This window comes from Lathamus discolor, chromosome 15 (assembly GCF_037157495.1).
Source record: "Lathamus discolor isolate bLatDis1 chromosome 15, bLatDis1.hap1, whole genome shotgun sequence".
In the NCBI taxonomy this organism is placed as follows: Eukaryota; Metazoa; Chordata; class Aves; order Psittaciformes; family Psittacidae; genus Lathamus; species Lathamus discolor.
In genome coordinates this window covers 7,081,700-7,108,311 of record NC_088898.1, presented here as the reverse complement: position 1 = coordinate 7,108,311, position 26,612 = coordinate 7,081,700, and the positions used below count along the sequence as shown (strand labels likewise).

The 26,612-nt window shown below is 41.9% G+C and overlaps 1 long non-coding RNA gene across 1 annotated transcript in view; it reads right to left on the bottom strand.

Annotated features, from left to right (window-relative positions):
* The window catches only part of LOC136022501 (uncharacterized), a 51,708-nt gene that overhangs the window by 8,080 nt on the left and 17,016 nt on the right, over nucleotides 1–26,612 (bottom strand). Inside the window, exon 2 of the long non-coding RNA XR_010616187.1 lies at nucleotides 1,691–1,896. This is a non-coding gene — a long non-coding RNA (uncharacterized LOC136022501). The remainder of the gene's footprint in view (nucleotides 1–1,690; nucleotides 1,897–26,612) is intronic.

Sequence of the window (26,612 nt, the reverse complement as noted above, 5' to 3'; positions counted from 1 at the left end):
ATATGTTTACTACAGATGCCATTTCTCTATCACAATTAAGTTGTTTCAAATCTCCTTTTCCCACCCGCTATGTCCCTCCCCAGTCTTCCCATCTTCCTTCCAATAAGCATCATTACAACCTGATTCTTTTTCCAAGCTGATGCTACATTCCAGCTGAAAGATCAAATCTGCCGGAGGAGGCCTAAACTTTGCGTGGCCATTTAAACTGATGGAAAGCTCTGAACTATTACTGCGTTTTCACTTCCACCAAACACAAGGTAAACTGACCACCAAGGCTGCAAACGATGGAAGAGCAGACCCAGAGCCTTTTGCATGAGACTAACAAAAATTGATTTACCTCCTTTCATTTAACCACGAGTGGATCCTGCACATCTTTGAAGAAACATTATGCTCTTCAGCCCTTTTCAAGTATAATGACATCTGAAATGTACATACTTTACCAGTGCTATTGAACCGGACTGTGAAATAATCTTAGCAACACGTCGATATGGCAAAACACACAGAAGGGGCATGATTTACTGAGGCCATAATTAAACATTGAATTTGCCTCTCCTCTGGGCTCAGCTGAATTCCCGTCAGCAAATGGTTGCAACCTAATGTCCTATGTGTTTGGATTTTGTTAATTTATTTCCTGCACCTCATTTTCCTGGAACGAGTGTGGTTATTTATGGCTCAACAGCAAACACTTTACATTTATAGGGGGTTATGAATTTCAGTAATGGCTTTTGTGGCAATTTAATCTGTCCCAACTATGAGGCATTTTACAATGACAATTAAATTATTATGGAAAAAAAAAATAAACCTCAAATGACATTCTTATCACTTATCAACACAGCCAAAGTTTCAGCGGGTTGCATTTTGGGGACTAGGCTATAAATAGTCCTATGTACTTTGAGAGAATCCTGCCTAGAAACTCAAGAGTGAACTTCATTAACTTCCACATCGGACTTGAAAGGAAAATTCTTTCCACATTCCAGTGTCAGTGACTAAAACCGAGTTTTAAAATGTCTCTATACTATATGCAAAAGCATATGCCCATGCTTAATATTTAAAGACTGGAAGTTGATGCACTACAGTGACTCCTGAAGAGGAAAGCGCCCCATGAGGTGGCAATGGTAAATCTGTGCATTTTCTTGTCCTGACCTTAAGAGGGAAAATGCTTTTATTTCTATTGGTCAGCACTGTCTATGAGAAATGATCAAAAAAAGTGTCAAGTATGTTAATTTACACTCCATTAAATTAATTTTAATGCTGGCCTGCTGAGTAGCTAATTTTCAAAGCTAAATATCTTGGCTCTTTTAGAACATAGCGTATTTTTCGCATCCAAAATACCCAGAGTGCTCCATTCCTCTGGGGGGAGCTGGGGACTTGCATCTCCTTCAAGTTTCAATGTAGATGTGCAACTCTGCATGAGAGAGAACATAAATTCCCCCCCTTCCATTCTCTCTCCGGAGAGCAGCAAACAAGAACTTTCATTACAAAAGACTCCTCAAAGTTATTTTCAAATCTCTGTTTGAAAAAATGACCCCTAATGCACTGATTATGGTAATGCCTCGAGGCACAGCGAGATTGGGGCTGTATTTTGCTAAGTGCTATATAAAATATCAGATGGTACCTATTCTAAAGAGCCTGCTATCTCAGAAGACAAGGCAGACAAAAGGCTGGGTAAAAAGAGTGGAATTACACCTACCTGCAGATAAAGCAGGCTGTTCTAATCATCCTGGTGCTATCAGAAGGCTTGTGATCAATTCCTTGTTCAGCTGCCGCCTTCTCCAATCCCCCAGAAGCTACAATTATGATTTTAGGCAACTCGAGGAGCTTCTCTATGTCTTCATTCCCTCTGTCTGAAACAGTGGCAATAGCACTGCTCCATCTCATGGAGGATGAAATTCACATCTGGGAGAAGGAAGACACATAGGCCACGTACAAACCTGCCCTCAGCTGACCACATTTCTAGCCACAAGAGACTACTGTCTTTTAGATATACATGTGTGTATGTGTGTTACATGCTGTAAGCACTCATACCCCCTGGGCAACAGCTAACTCTTGGCTATGAAGCTTCAGCAAGATCACAGGACTAATTGAACCCTCATGCTCCTTCAGGAAAGCAGTCTGCACTGGATACAGTTTTCTTCCTGCTTTTAAGCACCCCACACCGAAAGAACAACTGTAGTCTCTTATTTTGGAATGTGGGGAAACTGCTTCCTATATGCATCACCTTGGATCTAAATTTTCCCCCAGAGAGGTGAGAGGCAGAAAAGAGCTTCAGGTCCTCACCTAAAGACCTCAGCTAGTGGTGGTTAATGATTTGTCTTGGTCTTCTCTATTTCACTAAAATAGGATTGAGCCCAGATTCAATATTGCGAAGGATCCGAGCATTTAATCTAACATTCCCACTCCAGGATTATCCATACAGCCTGTTTTTTTTTCAGACAGTTGAGCTTGTCTAAAATGCAACCTGTTGCTGAGCCAAAACCTCCTTTTTTGAGCCTATATCTTTCAGCATCCACCAATAGCACCCAATAGCCTGTATGAACAGAGGAACTAGAAACTTAGCTTTCATTGACAAGGAGTTTTAATCATAAAAGGTTGCTGTTATCTGGGACCTGCACAGAGTCTGCTGGAGACACTGCTCATCTTAGTACTACATCCAGCCACCCTAATGATGCCTCTCTCCTCTGGGATATGTAACACAGTCTTCAACAATTTGTCTTTAATCAAGAAAACATTACCTGTAAAGAGAAAAATCCACCTGTAAGAAAATGAGATTCCCCAGGGGTAAGGGAATCATCCACCCTGATAAATCAAACCACACTCCTTAGCAGCTGAAAGTCAAGTCTTGTAACTCATAAATCTGTTGAAGACATCCTGCAGGTGTTCCACAGCAACAGCCCAGCACCTGCCCAGGTCAAGAGGATTTTCCTGCTTAATTAACAAAGCTATTTTGTTTTCCCCTCTTCAATTCCAAACTGGTAAGTAATTGGGGGATCAGCTGACAGAGATCAGAAGGTCTTGATTGCTAGCAAGCAGCCCTTAGGTTAAATACAGCCATGGAAGCCTTCCACTGGTGCCAAGAAGAGAGCTGTTTACTAGAAACTACAAACCCTATGGTTGAAGCTTCTGCCTCTTTCCCACTGTGCCTTTGAATTTAGCTACATTTGCTGCATTTTTAAAGTTGTAAAAGAAATTTGTAACTAAGATCTGAGAGAATTAAAGCAAAACTTTATAAATGTTTTCTATCCAAATGAAAACGCGGAGGCACCTTCAGAAGCTTTGTTCTCTGTTCACTTATGGTTTTTATTCTACCTTCAGAAGGAAAAGATGAGCAGGAGAGGGCTTCCTCCCTCAGGCTGCTTAGGGAACGGACGTTGTTTTCAAGTCAGCCCCATGCAGTTCACTAGCAACAACTTCAATGCTCCTAAAATTTCAGTGGCACTGCATGAGAGGCTGGAAACATGGGCAGTGGGGGGGAGGGCGGGGAGAGGGGAGAGAAAAAAAGCCTGTGAAGTATGGTTTGGAGCAATGTCTTTTTTACACTCTCAGGATATAGGGAGAAGAGGTGATGGTTTTGGATATGATTTTCCTCTCGAGTGAAACTTAGGTTTCTAAAACGAATTAGCAATTCTGCTGAAATGGTTACTGGGTCAAGGCATGCTTGTCCTTCAGAGGATGTGGGAAGGTGATGTATCACCATGAAGAATTCATGACAAGTTCTGAAGAACAGTGAGAACACAGAAATGCCTACTTTGGAGTCCGTCTTCACTGCATGCAGAAAGCAACAGCAGCCACACAGAGATTTGCTTCCACAAAAACAAAGGGTAAAGAAAGGAAAAGCTTTCTGTATCCACACAGTCTAACATGGAGAAATGGCCTGTCAAGGCTGAAGTGATTCTCTGAAATCCACCTGCACCAGGAGAACTGGAGCTGTGATGGATTTGAATTTGGAAGGAAAAATCTGAAGCCACAGATAGGTGATTTCAGGCAGCCAAAGAGGCTCCCCTCCAGCAATCATTGCACTTAATGGATCTGGAGAGGATATCTGACTGCTTCTACCACAAACTGTAAACCTGATAAGAAATCAACTACAGACAAGGAAAGAGCTTTTTCTTTTTGAAGAAGCATTACAGAATAAGCATTAAATGAACTTAAATCTCAGCCACTCAGAGAAAGTTGTAGCACACAGATTCAGGGACAACAGATGCTGTAATTCTGCCTGTCTCCAGCAAGAGAATTGCTACAGTTAGCATGCAACTCTAAACCACAACAGTGTTTTACTTTGGTAATCCAAATTTATGTTAAGAGTGAGTTCTAAAGGTAGTTGTCCAGGCCCTTTTTATTATTAACATAAAGATGAATAGACAGCTCTAAAGTGTTGTTCATCCTATTTTAGAAACCTTGGGTCAAGAAGCTGTCTGCCTCCCCCTTGCCTACTGAGGAAGCTTAGGAAGCTGGGTTAGGTAAAATATCAACTTTTTACATAATTAAAGCAAGAGGAGATACGTCTCATGCTTAAACAGTGTGTCATATATGACTATCTTGACTTTATTGTATGTTCATGTATCTCACAGTTCTACGACAACAAATGGACACTTGCCATAGATCATAGAAAAGTCTATGGTAGGATGGTAATTCTTGCTTTAAAATATCATTTTACTTTGGCCTCCTGAAAAATAACTTCCTACCTTTCATTCTCTGTGTTCTGGAATGTTTCTAAAGCTCTAATTCCTCTGCTTGTCCCCTTCCTTCATCCTCAATCCATACTTACAGAAACACCCGCTGGCAGAAAGAATAATGTACTTGTAGGGAAAGAGGTAACTCAAAAGCAAAGCAGACCTTCTTGATTGTCAAGACAAATGCTACTTGGTCTCTCTTTCTTAGCAAGTTTTCTTGCCTAATCTCATTGCTAGAATTTATCCAGTAACGAACCCCATGGAGGAAACAACCTGGCTCCTTAGAAATCCGTGTCAAAACTCCCACTGTCCTCAATGAGAACAGGAATCCTCCATACAACTAAGTTCCTATGACAAACTCCTTTTCAAACTCTTAATTTACAGGATCAAGGCACCTTGGGACTGGATTGTCCTGTGCTCAAACTTCTCAAATTAGGAACAGATTGTCAAAGGAGTTTACATCCAATTTTGGCCCATAAGTAAAATCTGGATTGCTCTAAGAGCTCAGCATCCCACAGGGAATACTGAGATTCTCATAACCAGCTATTTGCAAAGGTTCAGGACATAAGGCATCCTCAATGCCTCAGGTTCTTGCAGAAGCGCCTAAATAAGAGCTGAGCTCTTTTGAAAACATAGCCTATATTTTATAAGGAAAAGCCTTTGCAGCACTTTAATATCAGGAATTTATTAAGACCTGTTACACCTTTGTAAAATAGGGTCATATTTTTCCTCTTCTAATTTTACATATAGATAAAATGAGATACAGAAAGGGGAAGCTGATGTGCTCCGGATCGTAAGAGAACTATAAATTAATGCTGGGTTTGGATGGGAAAGGTCAGACATCACAACTCCCACTCTCTTCTTTAAACACTGGACCCCTAAAATCCTTAAAGAGTCCTTCAAAGTGATTAGAAATCAGATTTTATTCCATTCCCCCCCCCACCCCGTGATTCATCTCACAGGCTGCGTGACCTAAGAGCTCCATGTAAGTTTAGGAAGAGACAGAATGAAACATTTATTAATAAATAAAAAGAGGTTGGAATATTTAGCAGAACCAAAGTTTAAAGATTACAAAGATCTAAGGCTCTTTAATAGATATTCCATATACATTTTTTCACCTCCTCTTTGGCCAGACATGAAGTGCAGTGCAGAATGGCAGGGCCAACGAATGCAGAAGCCAAGAGACCTTTATCTTTGTTATGGGCTCTTTCTAATAAGAAATCTTCCTATTCCCTTCAGTTCATGCAAATGTGTAGTTACTCTGATTAGCGTGAAGAGCACCAAATGGCAATGGAAATCAAGGAACCTAATTATTTCCAGCAGTCATTTCAAAGATGCACCACTGAAATGAAAGACATGTCTCTCACCTCCTGGGCCCTATTATGTTCTAAACTTTGCCTAGCCCTGCTGACACGCCACCTCTGCTTCAGACGGATTTGATGAATCATGAAAACAGCATCATTTACAGTTCAAGGTACCAAAGCAATTTTCCATTGGCACCTTTATGCCCTTGCTGCTGCAAAAGAGAAGTGCATGAAAACGACTCCGTTGACTTTTCAGCAGTCAAATGATTTCTGCAGGGAAGAAAACTCACAAAAAAACCCTACTCCAACATAGCAAATATTCCCTGAGAGCAAGTACATATGCATAGTCAATGGTATGCTCTGTGTGCCCATCTACACAGGCGCATTTCAGCGCTCACTGTCTGTGGCAAAGTAGGTTTTGCTGTAACAAGGACGCACAGGAAAGGAGAATACAGAGGATGGTAGCATGTCAGCAGGGGCTGACAGCAAAGTCTATAAGGCATCTCAGCATTTAGAGGGGTGAGTTTAAGCCCTGCTTTGAAGGCATGCTTAAGGTTGTCCTTAGACAACTCTTTGATAGCTGCGTAAAACCTTGGCTGGACTGGTGAGTTAGGATCAGCTAAGCATATTGAACCTGCATCCTTACCCTGGCACTGCTGGTGGTGGAATCCTGCCTGCCCTGACCATACTGGTTCAATGGCAAACCTTTAATCATGCTTTAATAATTACTGCACCCTGAACTTACCCGATCTTACATATTTCAAAGTTGGACCGAACCTTGGGTGACGTGCTCTGGTGTGAGGTGTCCCTGCCAGTATCAGGGGGGTTGGAACTGGATGATCTTAAGGTCCTTTCCAACCCAAACCATTGTATGACTCTGTAAGTTTATGCCACTTGCTTGCAAGCCTACGATGCCAGCTCAGGGGCTGCTGGCAGGACAGAGCAACCCTTCTGTGTCTCACTGTGGTCACAAAAGGTGTGAAGGTCTTCATGCAAGAGGCTTCTGTAACTTCCTCCTTTCCCTTTTTCTCTAGAACAGAGTAGTAAGGATAGCCTATAAAAATCACATAACCCTCATTGTTATTTCAGTCTGTAGCAGAGAGTTGTCCTCATTACTCAGTCTAAGGAGGCTACCATTTTATATAGAATTAATTTCCTTTCTGTGAGCAGAGTTGAATATGTATTTTCCCCTAAAATGTCAGGAAGGTTTTTTCCTTTCTTAATTACACCTCAGGACATTTCGTGATTGCTTGAGAAATGCTGCAAAAAAGCTGTATTGAATTTATTTTCTGTCTTTGCTAAGACCATGGCAAGATGGTGGTTGAGTATTGACAGGTGTGAAACGCAGGGAGGTTCACAGTTTTAGATGAGACGTGATCTCCATCAACGCGAATGTTAAGGCTCAGAGGGTTTTTAACCATCATCTTAACAAGCGCTGAGATTTTCCCTGGTTGAAACACTTGAAGTTTCACAGCAGTTGAATGGAATATGCCTTTAACAAAATGCCTGTGAAATACCTCCTGGCCTCACACATTGCTTTGACCATTGAGTATCAGCTTCATCAGCCAGGCACTGAATTCTGAGCTAGAATGAGTCCTTTAATGAAGTGAAAATAGGCAGAGAGAAACTGATGTGAGCTTAGAGCCCTCTTGCCTCTGCCTCTAAGTTCCCATCTCTCCTAGAAGGAGCTCACGGCTGAGGTGAGGTGAAATTTCCCTAATTCTAAGAAAGTGCACAAAGTTTTTCATCACAAATCCAATTTCCCACAAAAGACCTGGATTCTGCTCCTGATCCTGTCACAGACTGTGCTGCAACTTCAAATGAAACCATTAATCTCCCTGTATTGCTGTTCCCCCAATAAAATGACATATTCAAGCTTCCTTTCTCCTCTTTCTTTGTCTTTATGATTTATTTGTTTTACTTCCCTGCCATGTTTTTTACTGTGTATTTGAGCTGGAGGCTGTAAATACTTTTCATAACAGCAATATGTTCAGCCTCAGATTTGATCGTACTAACGCATCCTGAATGAGCGCAGGGATGATTCCGATGTGCTGGTGCTGGCCGGGAGACAGTTAACTTTTAACACCGTGGCCGGTACTTGGCTGTGTGATTGTTAGTGCTGGAAACTTGCCAATCGCGGGATGTTTGTGCTGGAAACCGTTGCCAATCCCGGGATGTTTCGGTTCCTACTGGAATGCGCTGTTGCCAGCCCCCGGCTGTTGGGCTCCTGCTGCGCAGCGCTTGCACAGCCATTCACACAGCGCTGCTCCGCTCCTCGCACCCCACCAGGCAGCCGGGGGGGGGCACAAGGGGTTGCGGGGGACACAGCCGGGACAGCTGATCCCGACTGACCCAAGGGGTATCCCAGGCCATATGGAATCGTGCTCCGTGTATAGAGCTGGGGAAGAAGGAGGAAGGGGGGATGCTGGGAGTGATGGTGTTTGTCTTCCCAAGTCACTGCCATGTGTGCTGGAGCCCTGAGCACCTGCTGACTACGGGAAGTGCGAATGGATTCCTTCGTTTGCTTTGCCTGTTAAACTGTCTTTATCTCAACCCATGAGTTCTCCCTTTTACTCATTTTCTCACTTAAATAATTTGCTTTCATAACATTAATACAGTGGCTTTAAAATGCATCCAAAGGGAAATACATGCAGGAGATAGATTTAAATGCCAGGATCACTCAGAAACTTTATACCACATTTTTGTACAGCACTGAGCCCAAAAGGGTTGATTCCTTGATTAGAGCTTCCTAAAGTCTTTCTATTACTTTTGAATTTTAATCCTCATCTCTCCAGACTGCTGATTTTGCTCCTTTTCACTGCCCTTAAATCCAATCTAATTCCAGAATACATCAAACCCTGGGGCAGGTTTTGCTGAAACCCAGCTGAATACATTTCCTTATGTTGTAATTTTCCCACCTTTTTTCCCTCCCCCTATTCCTATTTGCTTAGAAACAAATAGTAACTTTTCTGTAATCCCAGGCAGAGCACAGAGCACTTGGCCTATTACACTGCAGCTGAATTCTAAGTACACAATTATACAAGGAGGATCTTTAGATAAAGCAGCTTGAGGACTTTTGAACATTAAACTCGAATCAGATAACAGCTTTCATCCTGCGCACTGCATTAAACAGGGTGTTGCAACTAAGTGGAAGGCTCAAGGAAACGAAAAACATATACCTTCCACAGGCATAAAGATGTCAGGGTAATAAGGAAAAAGCAGATGCAAAAGCTTCCACATACAAGAGGAATGAAAAAGACAAAACAGATAAGCTCTGCTGCTTGGTAACAATGGCTTGTTGGCATCTCAGAGCTGGCCAAGCAGAGTCTATACCTGCCTTTTCATGTGCTGCTGAGGGCTGAAAAAGAGCAAGACCAAATAGTCTGGGTGAATGGCGAGTCCTGGATCAAGCTGCTAATAGAGTATTCTGTGTAAAACAAGCGAGGCAATTATTCCCCTCAGCTGTGCTCTGGTAGGGCTTTAATTGGAAGAGTGTGTTCAGCTTGAGCTCGGCGCTTTATTATACACATATAGATTCAAAAGGAAAATAAGACCAAACTGGGGCAGGGGAGCAGAGAAGCAGCTCATAGGAGCTCATATGTAAAAAGGTTTAGGAGGCTAATACTGATGAGGAGAGCTTAAGGACACTGGACACTAAGTAAAACCCCGAGTAGAAGTAATTATTATACATGCATTCAGCTATGAAATGCAGAGGTGAAGCAGAGCATTTGTTCTCATGGGGATGACATTTAGCCCAGGGAAGAGCAAGCAGAATACATCTTGTGCATCGGATAAAGATCTCTGAAGTCTTATTCTGACAATGTAAGACATGCATAGCCTTTTTGCTGGGCATTTTTATTGGCAGTGCAGGGAAAACCCTATCATTTCGTGTCAAGATGGGACATTTTTTACACAGGTTTGCCATAGTTGCCTTTAGACTTCAGGGCTTGCTTTGAGCATGTGCTAACAATCATGCTAGGCAGAAGTCAGTAACAGTCTCTTCAAAACTGCCTCAAACTGCATTCCGTTTGCTCTTCTTCCCCTGGAGATCCATGTAGGGTGTGAACTCTCAGCTGGTTCTCTAGAGATAGCATAAGTCCATTGCAGTCAAAGCAATGCATCCTCTAAGTCAGGGCAGAAAAGGTTTATGGCAACTATTTCATAAGGGTCTGAATAAACCAAAGCTGCCTGTTGCCTCGGATTGCACAGTTCCAGGTGAGAGATATCCCCCTCTGTCCTAACATACACTTACAAGAAACATTTTGATTTCTGAGCATCCTCTGGATAGCAAGTTTTCCTGAAGGCAGATAAGGCTCTGAGTGCTTCAGCAACACAGGGAAGGCAGTTCAAAGTAATCTCAATGACTTGCCCCAAATTCTTCCCAAAGCTAACTCCTTTTCTTAAGCTCCCATTATTCTCAACTTTGGCCTCCATCTCTGCAATTCCTAATGCCTTAGTTCATCAATGGCACTGATCTCTCAAGCTAGCCTATGAAGATTCATTCTTGCAGGATTTGAAACATAACTGAGAACTGGAAAGATCCTGACAAAAACTCACAACCAACTTCTTTACCTGGAAGCAAATCCACATGCTTCTTTGTTTTAGAGATGTCCATACTGAGAGTTATGTGTAAAGCCAGCGGAGGTGAGGCTCTCTTCACCTTGCTGTTTTCACCCAAAACAAGTAGTTTTCCTTCTCTTCTTCATTTCCCATTCTCTTTTACCATTTGGATAGGGTTTACTACACACACAGTTACTGTAAAGATGAGCTTGGCCTTCTGAAAGCCTTTTGCGGTCCATAATCAATGCAATTTGGGAGTTGCAAGCTCCACTCCATCACTCTTACCTCTCCAACACTGGTATTTCAGGGTTAAAAGCTTAAGAAGAATATACCAAGTTTTGCCTTCACATTGTGAGTGGGAATTAACAGCAGCATAGCTGGTTTATTGTAACAAAACCAATTTCTCATATAAGGGCTCCCATTTCACACTACCTTTACAACAAGATGATACCTCCAAGCAGAATGAAAATAATTATAATTACCTCTGTGAAAATCCCCAACACCTAGAGGAGGCTGGAAAATCATTTGCCATAAGGTGTATGGGAAGTCTTTGGGAACATAATAGCAGTTCCTTAGGGAACTAATGGTGGACTGGGAGGGGACAGACAAGTTATTTGCTTTGTTTTCATTTCAATTTGTTCCATTTTCACCCTGTAAGATGGCCGTGGAGGTTTTAAATGTTGTAATACAAACATATATGCACTGGAAAATGTTATTTTATAGTTATTATTAATACCACCAGCAAGTGGGCAAGCAGAATTATGGCCTAAAGATAATCAGACCTTATGCTTCAGAGTCTATGCTGATTGCTTCTGGTGGTCAGGAATGAGCACATTACTTCCTATCCCTCAGTGCATAACTGGTGCCGTAGATTATGTGCTATTTGCACTAAGACATTTACTTTATTATTCAGTATCAGCTAAGAAGTACTCTTGTTAGGATATTGGGTTGCATAGCCCAGTGTTACAAGAGTTTCATTCAAATATAAGGAGAAAATTAGCTAGGGATGTCCCAGACTTATTTTACATGTGAGGATTTGGTCTCCTGGATGAAAATTCTTTCCCTCCAGTCAGTGGCCACCAGGATATCTGTCTGATAAAGCAGCCAGACAAGACCCCTGAACCTACAAGGCTTCTCCACATCATCACCCAAAGATCCAGAATCAGCACTACCCAAGTCCATCAGCTCCAGATGTTGCACTGAGGCTGCAGGACCAAAACCATTCATCCAACCAACAGCCTGGACAAGGAGCTGCAGAGGATTGCACCACAGTCTTGGTATTGTGCTGACATGCAGAACAAGGGGAATTGAATTTTTCCCTATGTGTGTCAAGACTGACCTTTCATTATGAAGCAAGAATTCTCCGTCCAATGTGTAAATCCCTAATTTGCCACTTCAAGAATCAAGAATAAATCAAAATCTTTGATGCTCTTTTCCTGAGGGGTAACAAGCACAGGAAAAGGAGGGAATTCCCTTAAAGAATGGCAAAACTGAAACAAAAACCCAGTGTTTCTCTTTCCCAACCCAGAGCACTGTTTTCTATCACGCTTCTAATTCAGTTGCTGTAGTCTCCTCAAAGTCAAGCTTCCCTGTGGTTCTTTGTGGATGGCCTTCCCGATCAATTATGTCAGAACAATCAGCAGTATGGCATAATAATGCATAATTTTTCATCTAAATTAAAATGTACTTAGGAGACCTCCATTTCCCTCACATTTCATTGCATTCATCACAAATACAGCAGGAGGGGAAAAAAAAAAATGCACCTCTGAGCAAACACCGCAAGTTGTTTACAAATGCTTCAAGTGCAGTAAGACATCGACTGCTGTTCTGCAAGGCCCTCCTTTTCCCATCACACAGGGGATTTCCCAGGCAAGCTCCAAAGAAAGAGATAGTGGAGTGGAAGGCCCAACACTGATCTTTAAGGAAGAGTTTGTGTAAAGAGGTGGTATTCCATTTAAAACGCTTGTGGTGGGCTATAAAACAGTAATTGCCATCCATCTAGAGATTTCTCAGGTAACATCTCTCTTAGCAAATGAAACTGCAAATTAATTACTATCTTGTGTATGCGTCAAAGACCAGTACTGTGCACAGAAAACACCCAGGCTGAAAACCAGGCTGTATTTATTTCAGTCAAGTTGCTTAAATATAGGTGGAAATCAGGATAGTCCAGCAAGCAGTTTAGACAAAGCAGAACAGTTCCACAACACCACCAATAAAACTTCAACTGACTCTGATATTTCCCTATCAAACTCATTACAAGGTTGTTCATATATAGAAAGATATAGATACAGGTATGTGCATATTAATAGGGGAGAAGCTGGGTTCTGAATTACTGAATAACCCAATATTTCTATCTTTTCCAGACTTGATCATAGCATTTAAATCTATTCTCACCTCATAACTGTAGGTGAGTTATTAATGCAACCACCCAACCAAAACCATGTGATTCTGCTGCAGTCTGCACTATGCTTGAGTGTACATGTGGCAAGCATACACCAGCCCCACAGCTCTTGTGCTTTGCTGCCTCCCCAAACCCTCAGATCCCAGAGTTTACTCCTTCTTTCCAAACAGCTTCCCTGCTTTTACCTGTCCATGCCTCTGATTTTGCACACCTTATGTAAAAACGTGGGTTACCTGGGATGAGGGTTATCAGAAAACCTGTTTTCAAGCATGATATTTTTAAAGAGATACAAGTCATCTTGAGTGGAAACGATGGTCCTAAAACCACCGTGCTGTGACCCTACAAAGAAGACTACCATATATCACTGTCTTCTTGAAGATGACATCAACCGCACACCCTCAAGTGAGGCTTTTGCTCACCCACAAACCCCACTCATAACCAGCGTGTTATTGCTGTTGCTCTATTCCAACCAGCTTTTCACGCTAAATGACTTAACGCTATCAGTGTGGGCTTACAGCGAAACAATACCACTGTAAATGCTTTGTCCAAAAGATGCAGGGGGAAGAAATTGCATTACAGTTAGAAGAATCAATTAGTTTGTGAATGGGCGTGTGGAAATTTCAATTCTCTCACACACAACTATATAACGGAAGAAAGGCTTTGATTCTAAACCCACTGAAGTGGCTGCATATTTCAAGCCTCAATTGTGTAGGAAAACACCAAATAAGATATTAACATTTTTTCACCCATACAGAAAAAGGCTTTTTCTTTCCCCTTTGAAAATGAATAAGAGAAATGGAAGGAAATTTGAGAATCTCCAACTCCCCCTGCTGAGTAAGTAGGACTAATTGTACAATCACACTACTCAGTGTAAGTAGGCAATTGACCATGTGGGGCTTAAAAACTTTAATTCCTATTACAATAGCTTCCAGAATCCTCACTGGACATGGATTTCTTTTCAGATGTATCCAAAAATGCATAAATCCAAAAGGGAAAAAAAAAATCCAGAAAAAAGAAGCAATAGAAGGAAAAAAAAGGGGGGGGCAATAGAGCAAATGCAACTTTCTTAAGGTCGTACTGTAAGGGCAGAAGTAGAAACTGTGTCTTCTGAATCATAATCTTATCACTGGGCAGTGTTGCCATGCAGCAAAATCTGGCTAGGGAAAAACCAGAAGAATTGATTTGCCCATTTACATCCTCCTTTTTTGTCAGGCTTTATTGAAATTATACTAATATATTTAAAAACAAAGAAAGGGAAAGGCACAGAGTATATTTGAGAGGAGACATGAACCCTTCTGTCTTTGTCTGTTTCACCTGAAATATTTATTTGTACATATTGACAATGAGCATTTACAGCTGTCTGCTGAGGAAATAGTACCCTGAGCTGCTTAAAACACTGCGCTAACCAACAGTGAGGTAGATTGGCAGAGATTCCCCCTAGAAGGTCCTTGGAAAGCTTCTCCAGCAGTGCTTTGGAGAGCTCTCTTCCCCAGAAATGAAAAAGATTCTTTTCATCCTCCTGCTGAAGCCATTGATGGGGTTTGGTCAACCTGATCTAGTTGAAGATGTCCCTGCTCGCTGCAGGGGATGCTGGAATTAGATGACTTTCAAAGGTCCCTTCCAACCCAAACTATTCTATGAGTTTGCCTATCCATTCAAAAGCAGTGACGGGTGATAAAGGAGACTCAGTTCCTTGGGATAGATAAACTTTATGTTTGCATGGAGGGATCTGTTCAAGGCAAAGGGATGATGGGGATGCTCTGCCAGGGCTGACAACTGCTTAGGCTAAAGCCTTCTTCCACTAACACTTTCTTAGGTGAGAACCCAAAACTGGCTGTGTATCAGGTCCATCAGCTCTACCCCTCAAAGTGCATCGCTCCCTAGATACACAGATATGGACCACAGACGCCACCCTTTTTGAGCACATCATTCTGTTCTCAGTCCCAGATCCATTGCACTACACAATGGTCTTGGATAGCAGCTTCCAAGCAAATTAACGAGTTTTATTTCCACCTCTGAACAACAGCTGTGACTATTAGTTATTTCAGTCTCAGGTGACAGCAGCTCAGGGCAGTGTTAACAGCTCTGGGTGCACAGCAGAACATTTGAGTGGAGGGAGAAGTGAGGCAAATCCCTTTATACTATGAGCATAGACCAGGCAATGGCCTTTGCTTATGCAGATCATAATCATAACCATTATCTTTTATGGTGAAGTACTTGAGTATTATGGGGCACAGGTACTTCTTTGAAGTGGTTACTAACACATTAAGTAAGGAATTTAGAGCTAGGAAACATTTGATAAATGGCTGGTTGGGGGAGCACTTAAACCATAAAATCTGCTTGTGATAACAACATGGCTTCAAGTTTGAGAAGACAAAATCATCCCTGACTTTGAAACAGTGCTGAGAACGGAGAAACAAGGCTACCATCCTTTCAGTGTCCCTCCAATCAGTGCCTTCTTGAGGAAATACCTATTTGGACCATGACCCAACTTAACAGTTCTGCATGTGGGCAGCCTTAAGACATGCACTGACTTCAAGCTAATGTCCTGTAAAAGACATCATGCAAAGCAAACATGTGCAGTGCAGGGGACCAGGAGGAGGTTTAAGCTTGTCCATGTGAAGGTGTAAATGGGTGTGAGCATGCCAGTAATCAATGTGTTCCACCTCCAAGTACCCATGCTTTTCTCCTTCTCTCTCCATCCCCACAGTGGGACAAGGCTCTGAAACTTAGTGCATCCACTGTGCTCAGCTGAGGGGAGGAATTTGTCCTATTATATTAGTAGCCTGTTTAGGCAACATGTCCCCTTTCATTGCTAGTAAGTGATCACGTCTCCTCAGATAGAAGGGCTGATGAAATCAGAGCAGCTTCTGTTGTTTCTGGCTCCAAGGTTAATTTTATCAAAAGCAAAGCCTCTTTAACTGCTATCAGCAGAAAGGAAAGTAAAGCTCTTTTTATTACAGGGATATCAATGGAAGCATTTGTCTGACCTCCTTATCACCTCTACCCTCCCCACCTCCACTGGCTCCAAATTAGGGATGGCAGAATAGAGCTGATAAAATAGGGTAAGATAAAAATCTTAATATTGCAGAACCCATAACACAGAAAGGAGGAAGAACCACAAAAGGCCAATTTTGACCTTCAAAGATGGCTCAGAATCAAAACCACAGGACTGTATCTGTTTTAGCTATCCCAGTCTCTGGAGCAAGTTAAATGAAGCAAGCTTGTGTCCAAAACAATCAGGAGTTTTAGTTTTTGAAGGGAAATCCAGCCTTACAGCAGCATATCTTTCCTAGCCATAGGATACTGGAGACAATACAAATAGCGATTCCAATGGATTTTAGCAACTCCATCTCCCACTCTGGAAATAAACAGAACCTGAGATGGGTAAACCAACAAACTGTGGGGTTAGAAGTCAACAGACTGATCTCTACCACTGCCTCAGAGCTTTGTCTTTCATTTCCCCATTCTTTTGCCATCATGGCCTAGAGGTGTAAGCCCAGGCAAAAGAAGACAAGGAAAAACTGCCTAATTTTCCTGGTTCCTTGTGGATTCCCGGAAAAGCTGATCTTTAAAACAGGTTTAATAACCCCAAGAGGAATGATTGCATTATGTACACAAGACTGCTGCCCAGAAAGGGATGAAAGGATGTCAAGTAACTAAGGCAGTGAAGTGGCACTAAGAAAATGTGGGTTCAATGGCATCGATTTCCTCTGCGATCTTAGGGAAATCATATTTGGTCTGATATTCGCTATCACTGAAGCATTTTAACATCATGGGAGAAATGAAAAGTGAGTGTAAATGTAATATATACCCACTTCATGGCCCGTTTATGCTGCCAGAGTAGTGGAAAGCAAATTTAGTGCAAATGAGAATCACACATTTTATCTTTCTGTGCCTCAGTTCTGCATCTGTAATATGAGAGTTAATAAAACTGTCTGACTCCTTCTCGCTTTCACTCTTTTTTCACTACTTGCCAACCCTGTTTATCTGGCCTATAAGCTGTTCAGTGCAAGAATGTCTCTCACTATATCCCTGTATAACTGCTTGCACAAGGCCAGCTTGATCCGAGCTGTTAACGTCCGGATGCAGTTGCAGTGAGCCTGCTGATAACAAAGCCATAGAATCATAGAAAGGTTTGGGTTGGAAAGGACCTTAAATCTCATCCAGTTCCAACCCCTGCCACAGGCAGGGACCCCTTCCACTGGAGCAGCTTGCTCCAAGCCCCTGTGTCCAACCTGGCCTTGAGCACTGCCAGGGATGGGGCAGCCACAGCTTCCCTGGGCACCCTGTGCCAGTGCCTCAGCACCTTCACACGGAAGAACTTCTGCCCAAGAGCTCATCTCAATCTCCCCTCTTTCGGCTTAAAGTACCCTCAACCAGCACGGGGATTCCTTTGAAAATCAGGAAAGTACATAAATGACACAAACATGGTCAGAAACATTCATTCATTCTTTCTCTTTGCCTTTTCTGGGGGTATTTTGACTGTTCTAGGATCTGAGCGAGACATCTGAAGCTGAAGAAAGGCAGCGCCATGCTCACAGGTTGACACCTTGCCAGCAGCCATAACAAACCCTGAAATTGGTATTTTTCACCCTCATTTGGATGATCAGGTGTAAATATAAATTTTAATTATTTCCATAATTAAGTCAGTAATTTGCTGCCCATCGGAAATGTTTGATGATAGTTTGGTACCATCTGTTTCCTAATTGAACTTCATCTCTAAAAGATGTTACAAAAATATCCACAAAATAATAATGAGAAACACAAAACAATCCCCCTCTTTTCCCCCCATAATCATTGCTATTTTCAGTCATTTCCTAGGGAAAAAAAAAAAAGGCTGGGGTTCAGATGTGCCAAGGTCTCATAGATAGATAAGCAATGAAACAATATTAAGTGCTTAGGAGTGTTGAAGCTAGCAAGGTGCATTGGAAGGACCTGACTGCAGGGATATAGGTGGAAATAACAGAAATTAAACCTGAATGTATCACAAGACCTCTATAAGAGATGCCCAAAGCTTTGTGATGCCCCCCTCACTTTCAACCCCATCACAGATGTCATAAGGCTCCAATATCACTTACGTCAAAAGAACAAGAACGCAACAAGTGCCACAGGCCTGCAAGGGTAACGTAAAGCAATAAGAAAATGTTTGGACATAAGAACTACATCTGTATGCAGACTTTTTCTTCTGTGCAGCAGAATCAATAGCTTTTTAATGGCAAATCATGGGTTTAGAGGGTTAGTTCACTGCCCAGCAGCATTTGGGCTTTTAGACACTTGAAGCAAAACTGTTTTGGTCTGTGAAAGTAAGCTGGAAGATTCAAGTAGCAAGCAGTAACAGGAAACTTGTTCCCACTTTGAGTGCAGAGATGAATTGTTCATACCAGCTCTCATTCTCTTTTGGTAAATCAGTTGCTTGGTTTGTTTTGACCACAGACTTTCTAGGATCCCTTTCTGATCTTGACCATGGTGATGATCCCTGTAACTGAGCACTGGGCTGCAAAAACCATCAGAGCACGTTCATTTCTGTAAAACAAATCAGTTTCTCCAGCTTCAGAAAAGATGCAGCTCAGGTCTGGTGCATGTCTGGCTTAAAGATCTAGGCTGGTAGTTACTTTATCCCTTGCCTAGTAGGAACATAACCTTCTTGCTGATTGAGTTGTCAAAATCAAGGATCATCTGGTGGCTCCCAACAGACCTCTTTAAAATTGGTGTACTCAAATCAATTGGCTTTGCTGGAATTGAAAGAACTAGCTGTCAACCACATATGGTGCCCATTTGTTCATGTGGACAGACTCCAGACATCACACTAGCGCTGTTAAAGCCAGAGCTGTTAAAGCCAGAGCTCCTTCTCATAGATGGCACAAGATTTCCATGGGAAAGACTTGCTGCTTTTCCTTTGACCACTTTTAGGATAAAAATGGGAAGATGAGAGACGCAGCTTATTGATCAGAGCTGAAGGAAAGCATAAAATCCCATGTGTGTGTGCATGTAAGGAGAGTTATGGGCAACTTCTGCCGGTATATTCCAACTGCACTTTAATTATGATGGAACACAGAAAAGATCAATATTTTTCTCTCATGTCACAAAAAAAGTCACCATGCTCAAAGAACCACTAAAATTGAGTAGCTAATGAGTTTGAAAGAAAAGGCATGTCACCACCTCCATAGTCACATTAGCTTTCCAATTTCTTCTCTTTTAATCTTCCCTTTCAATTGCACATGAAGAAATCTGTTCAATTTAGTCTCAGCCTAAAGGGCTTTGGGGTTTTTTTGTTTGTTATTTAATTTTCAGCAGATCTTTCTTTAATTTATTTGAGTTTGGAAACAAATGTATTTTCCTTGTATGTTCTGATCGGTCATTTCACGCCTTGATCTCTCAAAAGCGGATCAGGATGGACTTAACTGAACTGCCTTATTTTGTAGAGGTAAGTTGTGACATAAAAATTAAGCAGAGCTTGAAGAAAATTGGATGAGCGGTTGTAAAATTAATAACACCTAAACCAGGAAACTGAGTTTACAAATGATGGCATTTTCTGCCAGTTTGAATACTTTAATGTATGTTCATAAAGCAATTCCCTTAATGTAGGCTGGCAAAATAATTCTTTCAGTTTATAATTTTACAATTATTTAAACTCTATTCCATCAAATAGATTTAATTCCCAATAAAATCTATCAAGTGAGCCAGGTTTGATAATTTTTTTCCTAACCTTGAATCCTTCCAAATTGTAGATTCTGCCAAAATTCTGTAAGGTTTTTTAATATAATTTAAGAAGCTTAAGATACTGTAAGCCCTTAGAGCAGTTTAAGAGGCTTACTCGTAAACCCCCTAAAACTGCAGAGCACTTTAAGCAGTTAGAGCACCCCTAAGATCCATACCCTCACCCAGAGTACAGTGGCACAAGCCCCCCCAGTTTCCAAAGAGCTTTGGCACTTTTCTTCCAAGCATCTGTCCCTAAACCTTTTGAAGCCTTAAGCCTCTTTGGGCCTTGTGTGCACAAGGCAAACAGGCACTTCAGCAAGCCCTTGTCAAAACAGTTTGAGCCACCGCTGCTTGTACACAATCTTGAGGCTAAGCACAAGAGACATTATAGGTGTTTTACAAGGGTTCAAACTAGATCAGTTGCTTAATGTCTGAGGTATCAAAACTAGCACAATTCATAGAGCTGCTCCTCAAAAGTAGGCTTTAAAAGTTGAACAGTCCTTTGGGGGGGGGGGTGTGAGTCTCAAACGGGAGGCTTCTCATGGTTGCATGCAACAAACCATATTGCAGAAGATGTAAGTTAGTTCCTGCAGCCTGATTCTTCTGTTAAGGGAATAGTGTAATAGAAAATGTGCTCAGCTTGGAAGTGGCTTGAGAGAGAAATTCTGGCATCTTCCCATTCCCTCAGTACCACTCTTCCCCACATTGGCATATGGACACATCACACTGAGATGCACCAAGTTACTCCTGGGCTTGTGGGTACAGAGGGGTTTTGCTTAGCTCACTGTGACTGTTTGCAGACCCTAGCATGCAGCTCTCAGAAGAGATACTCAGCTCATCCTACACATAGTTAATGGTACTAGTAGATGTCTGTAAAGAAATAATGGACTTCGGTGTGCCCATAGCACATGCATCATCCTTGAGCTTTGATCTGATAGTTGCATCTCCTCACAGGCCAAGCAAAATAGTCAATTCAGTCTTGTTAAAGTTCTGTCTTAGACTTAGTTATGAATTTTGACTTTGTCACCAAGATTCATCTCTTCCAAAACGGGAATTTAGACCCTAGAAAGCACCGATTCAGCTGTCCAAGTCATACCTGGATATGAAATGCACTAATGAGGACAGCTAAGACCTGGTACCTAAAAAGACCTCAATTCATGCTGAACTCCCAGGCTTTCCAGTCCTTGCTTCAAACTGCCTTTAATCAAGGAAGAGGATTGTGAAGCAACAATTGGCCAGGGAGTAAATCATCCCCTGTGTGATCAGAGCTAAGTAGGGAAAAATCTTTCCTGTTCTTCCAGAGAAAACTATAATGGGAGCCAACAAGAGCATCACCATGCACATGCCTGGAGGCTGGATGCCAATTCAGTTTCAGCCAAGACCAACAGCCATTGGAATGACAAATCTTTCCTTAACACTCTTATTAAATCCTAATCTCAATCTTATTCATCATTATTAAGCCTTGAAATTGGGCTGAATATTTAAATGAAATGAAAAGACAGAGGTGTTGGGAGTGTGTGAAGTGGGAAGCAGAGAAAGATTTAAAGAGACAACTTGAATTCATTTCACAAGTTGAAGAGTAATCTATCCAGATTCAGGAACTGATACAGGCAAAAGATTTTCAGTCATAGCTAAAAAAGGAGAGGGGAAGGGTAGAAGAGAGAAAACGAAACAGAAATTACCCGTTTGAATCTGTACTTGCAATATTAGTCTTTCAAAGACTTCTTCGTAAAAGTAGCAGGGGCATGAGGAGGAGAGTTTGTAGAACAGACACTAAGGGCATTAAAAAGATCAATAGAAGGATCAAATGTACCAAGGTGGTTTAAGGGATATTGAAATATGACTTCACTGAGGTGACTGTTTAGTCCAGGCTGAATATGATGATATGGTCCATATCAGCTGGGTCTGTGGCAGCAACCTCTTATCACCTTCCTCACACCACAGGGAAGTGTGAAATGTATTTAAGTCACACCCAGGATGTTATTCCTGGTTTTCCATACTTTTTGCAGGAAACTCAGCACCTACTTGGAGTACCTTCCCAACAAATTATTATAGATTTGGAAACACTGGAACAAAACAGGAATTTGGTTTCATCTGCTTAACTATGGAACCAGACCTTGAGACTGACTTTCTCCACAGGGAGCCAGGTTATGGCCTCAGATCCTCCAGCCCTCTGTGGCTCCCAGTATCAACCCAGCGCCAGTCCCACCTTCAGACAGTTTTGCTGATGTAAGGGACTTCACAGTCTGCTTCCTGAGGAATGGATGTTTTTTCGCATTTCAAATAAATATTCAGATTTGAAGCACTTCATGAAGCAGGGTGACCCACACCATCTGCTCCTTCTGACAGTACTTGGGAAGCCTGCAGATCTGCTTCTCAAATCACATTACATATACTTAAAATACTACTTTTCTCATTGTTCCTTTTTCCTTCAGATGGGACCAAGGCAGAAGAATGATTCCTGCTCCCTTCTCACAGTTCCTTCCTCCCCAAAATAATTCATCCAGCTCATTGAAGATTTGTGCATAGCCACAATCTGTATCCCCAAATGCTAAAACAATCTATTTAACCTTTACACCAGCTAATGCATACATTAGAACAAGGACCTATATAAGAACATAAAAACATGAGAAACTGAAACTCACTGACATAAAATCAAAGAGCTTGGCCATAAAAGGTGTCACTTTTATGTGATTATCTTGCCAATATCTCCACATTGCTAAACTAAATCAAACTGCAATTTTTCCCACATGTATTGCATTTAATGGAGTCCATTAATGGCAGCGATTCCTTATAGATCTCCGTGTAATGGAAGAATGGTTCCTCGTGCCGTAACACTGTGGAAGCTGAACCCCACACACACATACTGCTGTATATCTTATGAGCTTGACCTTATACAACTCGCTGTGTGAGGCGACACAGAGCACGGCTCTTGCAAAGACAATCCTTCAGGAAGACGGAAAGGCTTTCAAGGAGCTCACTGCTGTCAGAGGCTGGATCAAACCATGCCCAAAGACTGCATTCTCCAGCTTCCTTCTGTCACCGAGTCAGATACTACGTGCTGCTAAGCTGGAGTTGTATTTGTGCAGCATCTCAGTTGCTGGAATTTGATTCCCAGCTTTTTGTTCTCTCTTTTGTCCAGCAGAATGGCCTCACTTCTGAACTAAAGATTATCCTGCTGACAAAATGCCCCACAACAAACTCCTTTAATCCATGGATGTCAACAAGTGGAAACAAATGCCTCCTCGCAACAGCGGGAGGAAGGAGGAAGTGGATAAGAAACAGATTAAAACCGTGTATCTAATCATTTTCGGAAGAAAGGTTTTGGGGGCTGGGAGGGAATAAAGACTGGAAGTGTATAAGAAGCAGTTTTAATGTTGGGAATTCCTAAACAACTATTCAATGGCAAATTCAAAATGGTGTCCATTTCCTTCTCTGCATCACAAATGATCATCAGCTTTGAGCTTGCAACCAGAAAGTCCCCATAAATAGAAATTCTTCTCCCAAAAGCTAACAGATTTATTTCCCTGAAGTCAATGTTCAAGTAATTATTTGCTTTTAAAGTACTTTCGACAAAATAAAACCCCCAAAGAACCAACTGGGTTTAGCCTGGATCTCTCACCAGATTGTAATGTATTACATCATATGACCCAGAGGTGCTGACTCAGCAGGACTGCAAAGCAATAGATGCTTTCTATTGGCACAGCTTACACAAGCAGCAAGAAAAGACTGGTTGGGTCCCTGAAAGCCTCTATGCTTTTCCAGGTTAATTTTTAATCTTTAATATAATGATTAGTCATTTCTAATATAGATGCCACCTATTCTATGCCATTTATCTCTACTTCTTATTACTAGAGAGGAAAAGTCAATGTGTTATTTCTATTCCAAAGTCTGGTATGTGGGAAAGAGCCACTTGCCCAGGAGCTGTGTTTTATATTTGTCCAGCAATATGATACTCTGCTACAACATTATTTGTCATCCTGAGGAGATATTCTATCCCACTCCAGCCCTCCAGTCCTCCCTGGGGCCACTGGTATCTGGGAGTGCAGAAAACCTCACCATTTTTGCAATGTTGGTAGGAGTCTGATAACCATTTTCTGCAGTATCCCTCTATATCATCTAGTCACCTCCTGGGAAAACCAAATGCAAAAACTTCATCTGTCCTAGTTTTCCAGAATGAGCCCGCTTCCATCCTCCCACTGCACCCCACATATCCCTGCAGAACAGAGAAGCAGCAGCTGTAGCCCAAAGGTGCAACAAAGGAAATGCAAATTTTTCTCCACTTTTAGGCTATTGAAACTGAGAATACATAATTTTTCCCACATCCTTTGAGGTGGAAGCATGGAGAGGCAATTTGAGGATACAGGGTGTTAGGACTCCTTGCACAGAAGATGTAATCAATGGATGAGGTCCCAAGGGCAGCGAGGACAAGGGGCAGGTGCTTACAGACACAGGCAGTCCTATGTGTTTTGTGAGAGAGGTGGCCCCTCAGCACAGGGAATGCAGTTTATCTACATCCTGAAAGGCACCATGTAATTTTATGGTGTCATAAAAAGGATTATTATACTAATAGGAGTTAATAATTCTGAAAGCTTCATGACCTCTTTGGTCATCTTGGCTCAGCTTCAGCCTGAGTGATTTTTTATTAATTTCTTTCTTTTACTTGTGTTGGCAATGACCATTAAACATCAGAGGCCAAATCCTCAGCTGGTGTAACTGACTCCATCCAAGCCAGCTGAGCTCTGTGTGTACAGAGATGAATCCAATGGACTTCTGTGGTATTTTGCAGGCTTGAAGAAATAGAAAACTCAGACGTGATTTACTCTACCCTGGGATCTCAGACTGCATTGGCCTACTTTTTGTCCTCTGCAGTGTCTTTTGAGCCACTCTTGGGTGTAAATGGGCTTCTGAACTGAGCTATCTAGAATAATCATCTTAAGGAAACAAATATCTGCACACACTGGCTGGAGTGGTGAAAAACAGATGCAGTTTAGCTAACATTAAGTGCCAGAGTCCTTATGTGTTCTCCTATCAGAGGACACACTTCGCAACAGGAATGCGAAGACCACCTGAGCTCCACAGTATAATGATCTTAGCTGCCCCATATTGCTTAGTGATCAGACATATGTCTGACAAGAGGTTACTCTCAGTTTCTGTGTGTCCGCATACAGAGCGACAACTGGCTTAAAACTCTTCCTACCACCCAACACATTGCTCCACTGCATTTAAACTAGCACATTCACTCTAGTGTAGCTCTTTGCAGCAGAACCAAAAAGGTGCCTCCATTCCTGATGCCAGCAGCTACCCTATTCTCTCTTGTTCTCAGTTTGAGCTGAAAACAATAAATTGGGCATTAGGTTTTCTGTTCTAAGAAAGAGTTTTGCACTGACATGCTCAGAGGTGGCTCTCAAGCACGGAGAGGTCTGGCATTATGAGCAAGAACCATGCTTGGCATGCAATTGCTCTCACTCTCACTGCAGGAGATGCTGGATTCTCTGTTTCACCATCTTCTCTATGGATATTATGATGTTTAAATAGATACATTCACATATATACATACATGCACACAAACATACACATTCTTACATACAAACAGATAAAAGCAACACTGAGGAACTGTTCGCAGCACAGACCTGAGAAGACTAAATCTGTTCCAACACCCAGGAAGCAGCTTGACTTCCATGATGTTACTCCCTAAGTATGCTAATATAAAATCAGGATCAGGTACCATGTCTCTCTGCAAAAACCCTCAGAAAGAATACTGATATCAGTGCCATGTGCTCGCACAACCTAATCAGTATTACCTCTTCGCATGAAGCATCAGGGCTCAAAATAGTCCACTCCAGTGTCTTTTGATTGCAAAGTGTTTCAAGAGAGAGGAACTGTGTGCAGAAGCCTAATAAAACTAAGATCCATGCTGCATTTGCATTCTCCACTGAGTTTGCCTGCATTTCACCACTGTTGAGCACTGCTGCAGCAATTTCCAAGGTGCAGTGGTACTCCTGGGATTGACAGACCTTGAACATTTTACCAGCATCACCATCATCGTGCCTCCTCACTTAGGGGCAGAGGCTGATGGAGATGGGGAAGGGATGCAGTAAATCAAGGCACAGCTCAAGATTCCCTGGATTGAGGCCAAAGAAGCAGCATGGAGGACAAAGCAAATAATAGCCCAGATTTCAGCAGCTACAAGTTAAATTGGAAAACAAAAGAAGAACTAAATGGGGTAGGAGTTCCTGCTCCTGAACTGAGCAGCACTGAAGCTGCATCTCTGCCCCCCTCTCCCCTTTCTCTCACTTTCTCTGTGTCCTGTACAAGCAATTCTGTATGTATGCATTTCTGGCACAAATCAGTGTCCTGTGATTCTTGGTTAATTATAATAATGGGTTTCAGAAAGCCTGCAAATGGTTCTGGGAATTATAATAAAGGCTTAGGACAGACGTGTTGCTTATATGGCTGGTCATGTTTGTTGCATATTAAACCAAGTTTAGCAGAATTGCTGGTGTTGTAAGAAATTGCAGTATAGACAATTAAATGCAAACTAGTAGAAAAACACCTCTCTTCTTGAGACATGTTGTCATCTCCACCCTGTGAGCAGGGATTAAAGCAGATGCAGATGGCTAGTTCTGTTGTGATGCTATCCCCTCGCATTTGCCTTGTCTGAATTTCCATTCCTACAATCTTCTCTTAATTTACCATGAGAAAAATATATGTATTCAATCCTTTCTCCATGTTCTACTCATCTTTCTTTATGATTATCCTTGCTTAAAGCATCCAGCCATGCAAAAGCTCCACTGAGTCATGCAGTTCCCATTACAACCAAAGCAGAATTATTCCCAAATAGCATCTTTTTCCTGTGATTTTTTTTTCCCCTCCTCAAGAGTCTTAATTCCTATTCAACCACATGATTTCCACATTTTCCCTCATGAAAATACATTCTAGTTTAATAGTTGTCTTTCAATTGTGGCCTAAGCC